This window comes from Salmo salar, chromosome 07 (genome assembly GCF_965601325.2).
Source record: "Salmo salar chromosome 07, fSalSal1, whole genome shotgun sequence".
NCBI lineage: Eukaryota > Metazoa > Chordata > Actinopteri > Salmoniformes > Salmonidae > Salmo > Salmo salar.
This window is the reverse complement of record NC_138297.1, coordinates 24,102,817-24,117,295: the sequence shown is the minus strand read 5'-3', so window position 1 is coordinate 24,117,295 and position 14,479 is coordinate 24,102,817. Positions and strand designations below refer to the sequence as shown.

General features: G+C 42.1%; 1 pseudogene; it reads left to right on the top strand.

Annotated features, from left to right (window-relative positions):
- LOC145879982 (uncharacterized) overlaps window positions 1-14,479 on the top strand; it is a 30,984-nt pseudogene that overhangs the window by 5,001 nt on the left and 11,504 nt on the right.

Sequence of the window (14,479 nt, the reverse complement as noted above, 5' to 3'; positions counted from 1 at the left end):
AAGAATGATTCATCACTCCAGAGAACGTTTCCACTGCTCCAGATCCCATTGGCGGCGAGCTTTACACTACTCCAGCCGAAGCTTGGCATTGCGTACTTCTGCTCTGCCATGGAAACCCATTTAATGAAGCTCCTTCCGAACAGTTATTGTGCTGAAGTTGCTTCCAGAAACAGTTTGGAACTCGTAGTGAGTGTTGCGACCAAGGACTGTCACACCCTAATCTGTTTCACCTGTCTTTGTGCTTGTCTCCACAGCCTCCAGGTGTCGCCCATCTTCCCCATTATCCCCTGTGTATATATACCTGTGTTCTCTGTTTGTCTTTTGCCAGTTAGTTTTGTTTCGTGAAACCTACCAGCATTTGTTCGCCTGCTCCTGTCTGGTCTTGCTGCTGTTTTCTAGTTCTTCCCGGTTTTGACCGTTCTGCCTGCCCTGACCCTGAGACTGCCTGCCGTTCTGGACCTTTTGCACCCTCGCTGGATTACTGACTTCTGCCTGCCTTGGACCTGTCGTTTGCCTGCCCCTGTACTAGAAATAAACTTTTGTTTCTTTGACACTGTCTGCATCTGTGTCATACCTGAAACCTGATAAGGACAGACGATTTTTACACTCTACGTGGATCAGCACTCAGTGGTCACATTCTGTTAAGTTGTGTGGCCTATCATTTCACAGCTGAGCCATTGTTCCTCCTAGATGTTTCCACTTCACAATAACAGCACTGACAGTTGACCGGGGCAGCTCTAGCAGGGTAGAAATTTGACAATCTGACATGTTGAAAAGGTGCCATCCTATGACGGTGCCACGTTGAAAGTCACTGAGCTCTTCAGTAAGGCCATTCTACTGCCCATGTTTGTCTATGGAGATTGCATGGCTGTGTGCTCGATTTTATACACCTATCAGAAACAGATTTGGCTGAAATAGCCGAAGACACTAATTTCAAGGGGTGTCCACATACTTTTGTATATATAGTGTACCTGGCCTTACCTGCTGGAAATAACAGAGGGTTATACCCATGTGTAGACTAGTTCTGTCTGTCAGATGACAGTGAGAGTCAGTGGGTTGTCTGTCTTACATGGCTGGAGTGTTGGGCCCAGGCCAGGACTGATTGGCTGCTGTGAGACCAACAGAGAGAAGGATGAGGACAGCCTACTGTATCATAGTCCTACTTCGAAGAGTGAACTCTGAAGTTAAGAATAATACATAGTCATGAATAAAGTAATGAATAAACATTTTTCTGTTTGCATACTGTGCCCCCAAACAGTATTCATACCCCTTGACTTATTCCACATTTTGTTGTGTTACAGCCTGAATTCATATTGGATTAAATAGATTTTCTTCTCACCTATCTACACACAATACCCCATAATGACAAAGTCAAAAAAAGTTTTCAGACATTTTTGCTAATTTATTGAAAATGAAATGCAGAAATATCTAATTTACATACGTATTCACACCCCTGAGTCAATACCTGTTAGAATCATCTTTGGAAGCGATTAACCTCTTCAGGAATGGACCCTTTTTTTCAGTTTTCGCCAAAAATGACATACCCAAACTAACTGCCTGTAACTCAGGCCTGAAGCAAGGATATGCATATTTTTGATACCATTTGAAAGGAAACACTTTGAAGTTTGTGGAAATGTGAAAGGAATGTAGGAGAATATAACACAATACATCTGGTAAAAGATAATACAAAGAAGAAAAAAAAAACATTCTTTCATATTTTTTGTACCATCTTTGAAATGCAAGAGAAAGGCCATAATGTGTTATTCCAGCCCAGCTGCAATTTAGATGTTGGCCACTAGATGGCAGCAGTATATGTGCAAAGTTTAAGACTGATCCAATGAACCATTGGATTTCTGGTCAACATTTTGTATTAAGATTGCCCAAATGTGCCTAATTGGTTCATTAATAACTTTCATGTTCAAAACTGTGCACTCTCCTCAAACAATAGCATGATATTATTTCACTGTAATAGCTACTGTAAATTTGACCGTACAGTTAGATTAACAAGAATTTAAGTTTTCTGCCAATATCAGATATGTCTATGTCCTGGGAAATGTTCTTGATACTTACAACCTCATGTTAATCTCATTAGCCTACATTAGCTCAATGTCCCACCAATCCTGAAGAAGTTAAAGCTGTGAGTCTTTCTGGGTAAGTCTGTAAGAGGTTTGCACACCTTCGATTTAAGTAAAAACTGTAACTAGGCCACTCAGTTGTGTTTTAGTTTATTGTCCTGCCAAAAGGTGAATTTTTCTCCCAGTATCTGTTGGAAAGCAGACAACCAGGTTTTCCTCTAGAATTTTGCCTGTGCTTCGCTATATTCCGTTTATTTTTATACTACAAAACTCCTTAGTCCTTGCCGGTGACAAGCATACAATAACATGATGCAGTCACCACCATGCTTAAAAATATAAAGAGTGGTACTCAGCGATACGTTGTGTTGGATTTGCCCCAAACATAATGCTTTGTATTGTTAGGTTCTAATTTTGAGTAAATAACTCACGGACACTAGAGAAGCTTAACCAAGTTTAATTCTTCCCAAAGGGTCGATACAGCTGTAATTCAGACAAAAAAAAACATTTCACACAAGCACTGATATTAAACCCTTTCTCCTAGGCTGAGTCTCCTCCTCCACAACAGAACAGCCAATGCATCTCTGGTGCTAGACAGAACTTTAGTGATATCTGTTCTTCCTCACTTCATCTAACCTGACCTGTACCCCCAAAGTGTTCACTCCTCCCCAACTCAAGGCTGTCATGGTTATTGATACCAGTCTCTGTCTCTTCTCCTCCCAGAGTATCCCTGATGGCTAACAATAACATATCCTGACATAATGTAAACGTTATACATTAACCTCTCTCCCTCAGTGACATTGTTAGTTTCTAAGATCTCCACCCGTCTCCCCTTATCAATGCCTGCCACATGTAATCGCTTCGCTGCACTCAACACATTCCAAGATTAGTTGCACCCATTATATACCTTCCTCCATTAACCATTAACCTCTGGTTTAGACCCTCAACCTTAGCACTCCATCAGTGACATGAATAAGTATATTTTCATATTCTCAGAACCCAACAGTATTCATGACGTAAAGTTAATTTCTTTGCCACATATTTTGTAGTTTTACTTTAGTGACTTATTGAATACAGGATGCATGACTTGGAATATTTTTATTCTGTACAGGCTTCCTTCTTTTTATTCTGTTATTTAGGTTAGTATTGTGGAGTAACTACAATGATGATAGACCATCAGTTTACTTCTGTCACAGCCATTAAACTGTAACTGTTTTAATGTCACCATTGGTCTCAGGGTGAATTCCCTGAGCGGTTTACTTCCTCTCCGGCAACTGAGTTAGGAAGGACACTGTCATAAAAATAGTTGTACTCATCCTTAAAAATGTCGTACTGGAGAGAAGAGGACCAAAACACAGCAGGTATGTGCAGGCTCATCTTGACTTTTATTCACTATCAAAATGAATGCCAAAATAACAAACCATGAGAATGAACGAACAACCAACAAACAGTCTGGCAAAGCATAGGCTCAACACAGAACAATTCCCCACAAACCCCAGTGACAAACAACTCCTACATATGTGACTCCCAATCAGGAACAACGATTCCCAGCTGTTCCTGATCAAATGTCACAAGACACACACCAGACTGCCACGTCCTGACCCCCAAACTACTACACCAGCTCCATCTGCTGGTCAGGACGTGACAGTACCCCCCCCTCAAGGTGCAGACCCCGGAATGCACCTAAAAAAGAAAAACAAGAAAAATCCCCAATACCCCAACAAAAACCCAACAAACAATAACCCCTAAACCATAAGGGAGGGAAGGGAGGGTGGCTGCCGTCAACGACGGCACTGTGCTACACCCTCCCTCCCCAACCCACCTATCCTGGAGGTGGCTCAGGTGCAGGCCGTTCCAGGCTGTCGGGGCAGTCTGGCAACTCGGCGCAGTCTGGCCACTCCGGCAGTTCGGCGCAGTCTGGCCACTCTGATGATGACTGTTGACTGGCGGGCAGCTCTGATGACGACTGTTGACTGGCGGGCAGCTCTGATGACGACTGTTGACTGGCGGGCAGCTCTGATGACGACTGTTGACTGGCGGGCAGTTCTGATGACGACTGTTGACTGGCGGGCAGCTCTGATGGCAACTGTTGACTGGCGGGCAGCTCTGATGGCAACTGTTGACTGGCGGGCAGCTCTGGCGACTGACTGGCGGGCAGCTCTTGCCCCGTCAAACAGCCCTTGTGCCCCCCCCTAAAAAATTATTGGGGGTGCCTCTCGGTCTCCCTTACCTCGCCAGCCTTCTTCCGCTGCTTGTTCCTTTGTTGGTGGGGAATTCTGTCATAGAATAAGTTGTACTCATCCTTAAAAATGTCGTACTGGAGAGAAGAGGACCAAAACGCAGCAGGTATGTGCAGGCTCATCTTGACTTTTATTCACTATCAAAATGAATGCCAAAATAACAAACCATGAGAATGCACGAACAACCGTCAGTCAGTCAGTCAGTCAGTCAGTCAGTCAGTCAGTCAGTCAGTCAGTCAGTCAGTCAGTCAGTCAGTCAGTCAGTCAGTCAGTCAGTCAGTCAGTCAGTCAGTCAGTCAGTCAGTCAGTCAGTCAGTCAGTCAGTCAGTCAGTCAGTCAGTCAGTCGTCGCGGCAAAGCATAGGCTCAACACAGAACAATTCCCCACAAACCCCAGTGACAAACAACTCCTACATATGTGACTCCCAATCAGGAACAACGATTCCCAGCTGTTCCTGATCAGGAGTCACAAGACACACACCAGACTGCCACGTCCTGACCCCCAAACTACTACACCAGCTCCATCTGCTGGTCAGGACGTGACAGACACCTATATCTTTGTAGTGACTGGGTGTATTGATACACCATCCAAAGTGTAATTAATAACTTCACCATGCTCAAAGGGATATTAAATGTTGCTTTTTTATTTTTACCCATCTAATAATAGGTTACCTTCTTTGAGAGGCATGAGAGAGAGAGAGAGAGAGAGAGAGAGAGAGAGAGAGAGAGAGAGAGAGAGAATATAGGGTATTTCATCCCCCAGTGTTAGTCTGAGATAAACAGTGATGTTCACCTCAGCAGGTCTCCCTCTACACTGAGCTGCTCCTTCCTTTCACTCACACCACAGGAGGTGATGCATACCCTCACTGGTCCCTCCTTTACCTCAGACCCAAATCCTATTCTCCTTATAAGGTGCTTCTCAGAATAGGGGGCTGTGATCAGTGCAAAGCCAAGACAGGAAATACTAAGGGGGAAATAACAACATGATAAAGGCAATTTTGGTTTAACTCTTTATTTGTCTTTAGGAGTGATCAATACAATGCAATTGTTCACTGTTGGGTACTTTGCCCCCTCAGGGTCACCCTATAAAAAAATAACCAAATCACTAACAGACACAACAGAGATCTAAGCTAAGAGAGGCCAAAAGAGGCAACCACTCTGCGGCCATTAAACAATTGTGTTTTGACTTCTAACTCCTCCTCTCTAACCACACCCTGTACCACTGAGCTGTGTGGCCTAACTGAGTTGGAGAGAGCTACAGTGGCCCTGAGGTACAACTCACAAACATACACTGCAGAGACGGATTGATTCACATTTCAATACATTTATTATAACTTCACAGATAGAAAATCGCAAGATTTAAACTTGTATTCTAAGATAAGGCAAACCAATGTATTCAAAGATATGGCCAACCAATTTTCCTCCTCTTCCATCCTCCTCCACTTTATCATCTTGTAGCAGCATACACTACATGGGTGTCCAGCTCCTTCTCTCTTCTCCTCTCAATCTTCCTCTTCTTGGAGGTGAAATTCAGAGCGGCATAATTCAATGTATCTGGATCTTGGTTCTGTAGATTTGCCAACATGTTATTTTAACGATTGCTGAATTGCTTATATCTCAGTATTTAATCATGCACTATTTACCTGATCAGTTTTACCTGATCATTGTGTGGTTGTCTTTGAGAATCAGGTCCTGAATATGATATAAAAGAGAGACGAGAGAATGGATCATTCCATTTTAATGTGCACACTTACTCCTCATGGGAAAAACATCCACATTTGAAGTGTTGTTCACAGGTCCCATATTATCATGACATGGGTTCCTACCTGTGTTGTGTCTGTTTGCGTCTCGTCTGATCTTGAGGACCAGGATGAGGATGACTATAGGTAGAACAGCAGTCACAACACCCAGGATCACAACCAGGGGAAGGAGGTACATGGATCCATCATCATGCTCTCCTACAATACCGATAGTTCCATTACACTACCACCCATCACAACCAGTGGGAAAAGGTTAATTGGTAAATCATCCTTTCCTCTAAAAAAAATGTCATTTAGAATCACAAGTATAAAATCTATACACCATAATCAAACAATTACTAGCTCAGATTAAAGATATGGGTTAAAATGGATGTTTTAAATTATTTTCACCATACAATAACAGACTGAGCATACCTTCAGAACATTGTTCTGGCTCTTTGTCAGAATCCTTGTAACCTTTTGGATGAATAGGAGAGTTTAATATTCTGACTACAATAAAAGTTGATTGAACGTTTCCTTGTTTCCAACCCTTTTATGTGCACGCACACTTGTAGCACAACATTTCATAGCATTCAGTTGTCACAGCTGAGAAATCGTTGAAAAGATTACCTTGAACCATCAGGACAGTCATGTTAGTGAAGATGAAATAATGATTATACATTCCACAGAAGTACAGACCAGAATCAGCTACGTCCACCTCTGTGATTTTGAGGAAAAGTATTCTATTCCCAAATAACATTTCCACATGGCTGGGCTGAAAACCATTGTGATGCTGGGCATATGGCTGAGAGCTGTACATAGACGCGATGCACAGGGGCTCTGAGATGTTGACTTGTTTGAACCAGGCAACGTGCCCTGGGACTTTAAGGACATTAGTGCACTGTAGGGTGACATTATCCCCAGGATGGACCACCACTGAGGGTGGCAGAGAGACTGCGATGACAGGGGTCAAACCTGAAAGAGAGAGAGAACAGTTACACATTTCTGTGTAATTATTACGGAATATACATCTGGTGTGATTTAATAAAAAGCTATTGTTCACATTCAAAATATTTTGCACACTCACACATATAAAACACACACACCTAGACAGTCACGACTATTTGAAAGACCAAATCGATTAAAATCTGAGCTGAAGATACAGTAACTTACAGAAGCCGTAGAGGACCAGAGCTGGTACATATATGCATGCCATTCAGTGTGTACATCTACACTGCCAGACTATTAAGGAAGGACTGAATCTTCAAATACGAGAGATGAAAGTAACTTGTAATTATGGGCGGGACATAGTGTAACAACCATATAGCTGCATAAACCCCAGATTGATAACAAGCTACTGGTTTTCCATTTTTGCATTTGGTTTGAGAGAGAGAATTATATTTTATCATGCTCATAGAGCTTCCCAGAATATAACATTGCAAACACTCAGAATTTATTAAATGTTTTGCACTAGATCACATTTTGCCCATTTTAAAGTAATAACCTTTGGAAAAAAGTCTGACAGCAAATATTTAAAATCTTATGTTTTGTCAATGATGATGCCCAGCATGGTTGGATCTAACAACTGTGTTGGTCAGGAGACCCCCGGAGTTGGTAGGTATTGGCTGGAATTGGTAGTGGTTGGCCAATAGGGGGCACTATTCTGACTGCACTAAGTAGATCACTAAACTTAGGATCTCTTACGGTTTGCAGAAGCCATAATGGACTGGCCATCTGGCATTTGCCTGAAATGCCAGATGGACTTGTTCGTCTTTAGCCACATTGGGCCAGTATAACTTCTTTTTTTTTGTTGCACAAAATGATCATTATCTGGCTAATAATGAAATTTATGTAATAGACAATTTACTAACATCAAAAAACATTAATGTTCTATACATCTCTGAAACACACTTTGAAGATTCATTTTGATGATGCAGTAGTAGCTATACATGATTGTAGCATATACAGGAAAGATAGGAATGCAAATGGAGGAGGTGTTGTTGTATATGTCCAGAGTCAAGTTCGTGTTAGGCTGAGAGAGGATCTGATGTCAGATGATGTGGAAGTAATATGACTACAGGTTCATCTGCCTCACCTAAAGCATTTTCTTGTAGGAAGTTTCTATAGACCACCGAGTGCTAAAAGTCCGTATTTGGACTATATGTGTGAAATGCTCAATAATGTATGTAATATCAACAGAGGTATATTTTCTAGGTGACCTAAATATTGACTGGTTGTCATCAAACTGTCCACTCAAAATTAAGCTTCAAGTTGTAACCGATGCCTGCAATGTGGTTCAGGCTATCAGTCAACCAACCAGGGTATTTACTAATGCGGCAGATATCTGCTCTAAAGCAGAATCCACACCCATCAGATGTTGTTATCATAATATAATAGCTATATGAAATTCCAAGGTTCCAAGGAGTAGTACTAAAAAGGTGTATAAGCGATCATACAAGAGGTTTTGAAACAATTCCCATGTCGAAGATATGAAAAATATTTGTTGGTGTGATGTGTGTAATGAGGAACATCCTGATTCCACACTTGAAGCATTTGTAAAATTACTACTTCTGGTTACAGATAGGCATGCACTCATCAAGAAACGGACTGTTAGAACTGCCAAATCCCCATGGATAGATGATGAATTGAAAAACTCTATGGCTGAAAGGGATGAGGCAAAGGGAATAGCAAATAATTCTGACAACATAGCAGATTGGAAAATATACAGTCAATTTGTCACGCCTACTCCTGCTCCCTCCCTTCGGTGCTCGACGTCACCGGTCTACTAACCACCGGTCCTGGCAACCCACATTGCACACACCTAGTAATCATCATTGTGCACACCTGCATTGGGCCAGTGACCGAAAGGTTACTAGATCGAATCCCAAGGTAAAAATTGGTCGTTCTGCCCTTGAGCAAGGCAGTTAACCCACTGTTCTTAGGCCATCATTGTAAATAAGAATTTGTTCTTAACTGACTTAACTAGTTAAATAAAGGTTAAATAAAAAATTAAAATAAATACCCATCGTTAAGCACAGCTGGACTTTATCCCCCACCCTGATTACTCTACCTTCATATAGCCCTCAGCAACCTCAATCATCAGGCTGTATTGGTTTTGGTTACGTTCAGTACCCTTCTCCTTATTTGTATTTTCTTCATGTTTATCCTGTTGGGGATAGGGGGCAGTATTTGCACGGCCGGATAAAAAACGTACCCGATTTAATCTGGTTATTACTACTGCCCAGAAACTAGAATATGCATATAATTATTGGCTTTGGATAGAAAATACCCTAAAGTTTCTAAAACTGTTTGAATGGTGTCTGTGAGTATAACAGAACTCATATGGCAGGCAAAAACCTGAGAAGATTCCTTACAGGAAGTGCCGTCTCTGACCATTTCTTGGGCTTCTACACTCTCTTTATTGAAAACTGAGGATCTCTGCTGTAACGTGACACTTCCTACGGCTCCCATAGGCTCTCAGAAGGCGGCAAACCGGTGAATGATGCCTTTGGAGCCCCTGGCTGAAAAACAGTAGCGCATTTGGATAGTGGTCGATCAGAGGACAATGAGACTGAGGCGCGTGCACGAGGCGACACCATGTTTTTATTTTTTCGTCTTTGAACTGAAACAGGGTTTCCCGGTCGGAATATTATCGCTTTTTTACGAGAAAAATCGCATAAAAATTGATTTTAAACAGCGGTTGACATGCTTCGAAGTACGGTAATGGAATATTTAGACATTTTTTGTCACGAAACGCATCGGGGGCGTCACCCTTCGTCACCCTTCGGATAGTGTCTTGAACGCACGAACAATACAGAGGATATTTGAACATAACTATGGATTATTTTGAACCAAACCAACATTTGTTATTGAAGTAGAAGTCCTGGGAGTGCATTCTGATGAAGAACAGCAAAAGTAATCACATTTTTCTAATAGTAAATCGGAGTTTGGTGAGGGCCAAACTTGGTGGGTGTCAAATTAGCTAGCCCGTGATGGCTGGGCTATCTACTCAGAATATTGCAAAATGTGCTTTTGCCGAAAAGCTATTTTAAAATCGGACATAGCGATTGCATAAAGGAGTTCTGTATCTATAATTCTTAAACTAATTGTTATGTTTTTTGTGAACGTTTATCGTGAGTAATTTAGTAAAGTGTTCGGTGGGAATGCTAGTTCTGAACGTCACATGCTAATGTAAAAAGCTGTTTTTTGATATAAATATGAACTTGATTGAACAAAACATGCATGTATTGTATAACATAATGTCCTAGGGGTGTCATCTGTTGAAGATCATCAAAGGTTAGTGCTGCATTTAGCTGTGGTTTGGGTTTATGTGACATTATATGCTAGCTTGAAAAATGGGTGTCTGATTATTTCTGGCTGGGTACTCTGCTGACATAATCTAATGTTTTGCTTTCGTTGTAAAGCCTTTTTGAAATTGGACAGTGTGGTTAGATTAACTCTTACATCTAGACGTTCCGCTAGCGGAACACCTGCTCCAATATCCAATGATAGGCGTGGCGCGAATTACAAATTCCTAAAAAATACAAAAACTTCAATTTTTCAAACATATGACTATTTTACAGCATTTTAAAGACAAGACTCTCCTTTATCTAACCACACTGTCCGATTTCAGGGCCTTCTCTTGAGTTCCTTCAAGGGGTGTAGCCTGAAGCTGACAGAACCTTGCCCACTTTAAGCAGTGTCCAGCCAGACGAGCTCACCTGACCCAACTGAACAGCTGCTGGAGGTGAAGAGGTGTCGGGACACGTGGACCTACAGTAGGCTTCTGCGCATGCACTTCGTGGAGTACAGCGAGGTGCTGTCAGCCGCAGATGTCACACAGTCTCGCTGGGCCTCAGTGTGAGCTCGGCTGCTAATCATGCTAATGACGCTAGCAATGCTAACAATGCAGTTAGGCAAGCTAAATAGTGTATTTACCATGTGGAGTTAGGATGCTAATCATGCTAACTATGCTAGCATGCTAACAAGGAATAAAACCAGCAACTGGAAGCGATGAACTGTGCCGACTACAAAACACAAATGCTATCTTAGGTCACATAGTATCCTATGCTATGGGGACACCAAATGGAAAGACTCAAACTCTAAGAGCATGAGATGTCATGGGAAACTAACAGAACAACACTAACAACATACACAGCACAAGTGAGCCTGTAGTAAGGGTTGCCTCCTGTGGGGAGGCCTTTAAATATGGGACAAAACACACATCACAACAAGAGAGACAACACAACACTACATAAAGAGAGACCTAAGACAACAACATTGCAAGGCAGCAACACATGACAACACAGCATGGTAGCAACATAACATAACAACAGCATGGTAGCAACACAACATGGTAGCAGCACAAAACATGGTACAAACATTATTGGGCACAGTCAACAGCACAAAGGTCAAGAAGGTAGAGACAACAATACATCACACAAAGCAGCCACAACTGTCAGTAAGAGTGTCCATGATTGAGTCTTTGAATGAAGAGATTGAGATAAAACTGTCCCATTTGAGTGTTTGTTTGCAGCTCGTTCCAGTCGCTAACGACCCAGGGTTGTGTGTGCTTTGGGGACCTTTAACAGAATGTGACTGGCAGAACGAGTGATGTTTGTGGAGGATGAGGGCTGCAGTAGATATCTCAGATAGGAGGGAGTGAGGCCTAAGAGGGTTTTATAAATAAGCATCAACCAGTGGGTCTTGCGACAGGTATACAGAGATGACCAGTTTACAGAGGAGTATAGAGTGCAGTGATGTGTCCTATAAGGAGACAAATCTGATTGCCGAATGGTAAAGAACGTCTATCCACTCGAGAGCACCCTTACCTGCCGATCTATAAATTATGTCCGTAATCTTACATGGGTAGGACGGTCATCTGAATCAGAGTTAGTTTGGCAGCTGGGGTGAAAGAGGAGCGATTACAATAGAGGAAATTAAGTCTAGATATAACTTAACTTTAGCCTGCAGCTTTGCTATGTGCTGAGAGAAGGACAGTGCACCATCTAGCCATACTCCCAAGAACTTGTATGATGTGACTACCTCAAGCTCTAAACCGTCAGAGGTAGTTATAAATTGCATATTTGTAAGATTGACTTGTTATTTCAATAGGCAAAGGTTACTGACTAAAATCTGGTTTTTAATCGCAATTCAACTTTGCAATGGTTTGCTGAGCTAGATACAGGTAGCTTATAGCCCCTCATAGGCCAATATGCCAACATCTCATTTCAGGAAAAAGACCACAATGAAACTGACATTAAATGTGGAGAATGATATATTTTTGATAGGTCTGTGCCCATGATCACAATTGATAACTTGCAATTTAATTAACTAAAGATGGCCTTTAATAATTGCATAATTACACAATGCTACAAGAACAAACGGAGTTATAGGTTATTTATTAAATACGTTTGCCAGCACCAGGTAGGCTACACAAGTGGCACAAATTGATTTGCAATGATTTTTTTTTTATTGTATCAACTGGTAGGCTACAGTAGCATAAAATGGCATATAAATTAATAGCCTACTTGATGGCTAACAGATACAAATGTAGCCTATCACTCTCCACATTTAATGTAATTTTCATTGTGGACTTTTTCCCATTACACAAGCATGCAAGGGAGTTCCATAACTTCCACTCGGCCAGCGCTCCAGACCCAAGATCTGAGCATGAGTGAAACCCTCCGCTTGATGATGATCTAAATAGCCTACCTACAACTGGTAAAAAGTTGTCATGACGTGGTCGCGTGCTGCTCTGTCTCAGTGACTCAGCTGCCTCTGCTCAAATCAAAGTTTATTTGTCATGTGTGCCAAATATAACAGGTGTAGACCTTACAGTGAAATGCTTATTTACAGGCTCTAACCAACAATGCAAAAAGGTATTAGGTGAACAATAAAGAAATAAAAACAACAGTAAAAAGACAGTGAAAAGTAACAGTAGCGAGGCTATATACAGTAGCGAGGCTATAACAGTAGCGAGGCTATATACAGGCACCGGTTAGTTGGGCTGATTGAGGTAGTATGTACATATAGATATGGATAAAGTGACTATGCATATATGATAAACAGAGTGTAGCAGTAGCGTAAAAGAGGGGTTGGCGGGTGGTGGGTGGCGGGACACAATGCTGATAGCCCGGTTAGCCAACGTGCAGGCCAATTGAGGTAGTATGCACATGAATGTATAGTTACAGTGACTATGTATATATGATAAACAGAGAGTAGCAGCAGCGTAAAAGAGGGGTTGGGGCGGCACACAATGCAAATAGTCCGGGTAACCATTTGGTTACCTGTTCAGGAGTCTTATGGCTTGGGGGTAAAAACTGTTGAAAAGCCTTTTTGTCCTAGACTTGGCACTCCGGTACCGCTTGCCAGGCGGTAGTACAGAGAACAGTCTATGACTGGGGTGGCTGGGGTCTTTGACAATTTTCAGGGCCTTCCTCTGACACCGCCTGGTGCAGAGGTCCTGGATGGCAGGCAGCTTAGCCCCAGTGATGTACTGGGCCGTACGCACTACCCTCTGAAATGCCTTGCGGTAGGAGGCTGAGCAATTGCCGTACCAGGCAGTGATACAACCGGTCAGAATGCTCTCGATGTTGCAGCTGTAGAACCTTTTGAGGATCTCAGGACCCATGCCAAATCTTTTTAGTTTCCTGAGGGGGAATAGGCTTTGTTGTGCCCTCTTCACGACTGTCTTGGTGTGTTTGGACCATTCTAATTTGTTGTTGATGTGGACACCAAGGAATTTGAAGGTCTCAACCTGCTCCACTACAGCCCCGTCGATGAGAATGGGGACGTGCTCGGTGCTCCTTTTCCTGTAGTCCACAATCATCTCCTTAGTCTTGTCCCACAAGCAGTGGGAGTTAAATCATTACACAAAGGCGATTATTGATTGGGCTTTTAATTTGAATAACTAATACATTTTTCAAAACTTTACTATCGCAAATTCTTTATGTGATCAGAGCATGATTCCACGGGCCGTATTGAATCAGGTCGTGGGCCACATATGGCCACCGGCCCGGCCTTTGCCCAGGTCTGGTGTATACGGTTGAGTTGTCAGCATACATAGACAAGCAGGCTATATTTAAGGTCATTGGAAGGTCATTATTAAAATCAGATAACAATAATGGCCCAGCTGCTCTGTGGTACACCATACCGAATTTGCATTAGAGAGAGTTCCATTAAAGAAAACCCTCTGTTTTCTATGAGATAGGTAATGGTCAATCCATGATAAGGTGGAGGCTGTAAATGCAGAGTACCTACGTTTTTTCAGCAATAGGTTATGGTCAATGGTATCAAAAGCTGCACCTAAGTTTAACAAAACAGCTCCCACAATCTTCTTATTATCAATTTGTTTCAGCCAATCATTAGTAATTTGTGTCAGTGCCAAACATGTTGAGTGCCCTTCCCAATAAGCATGCTGAAAGTCT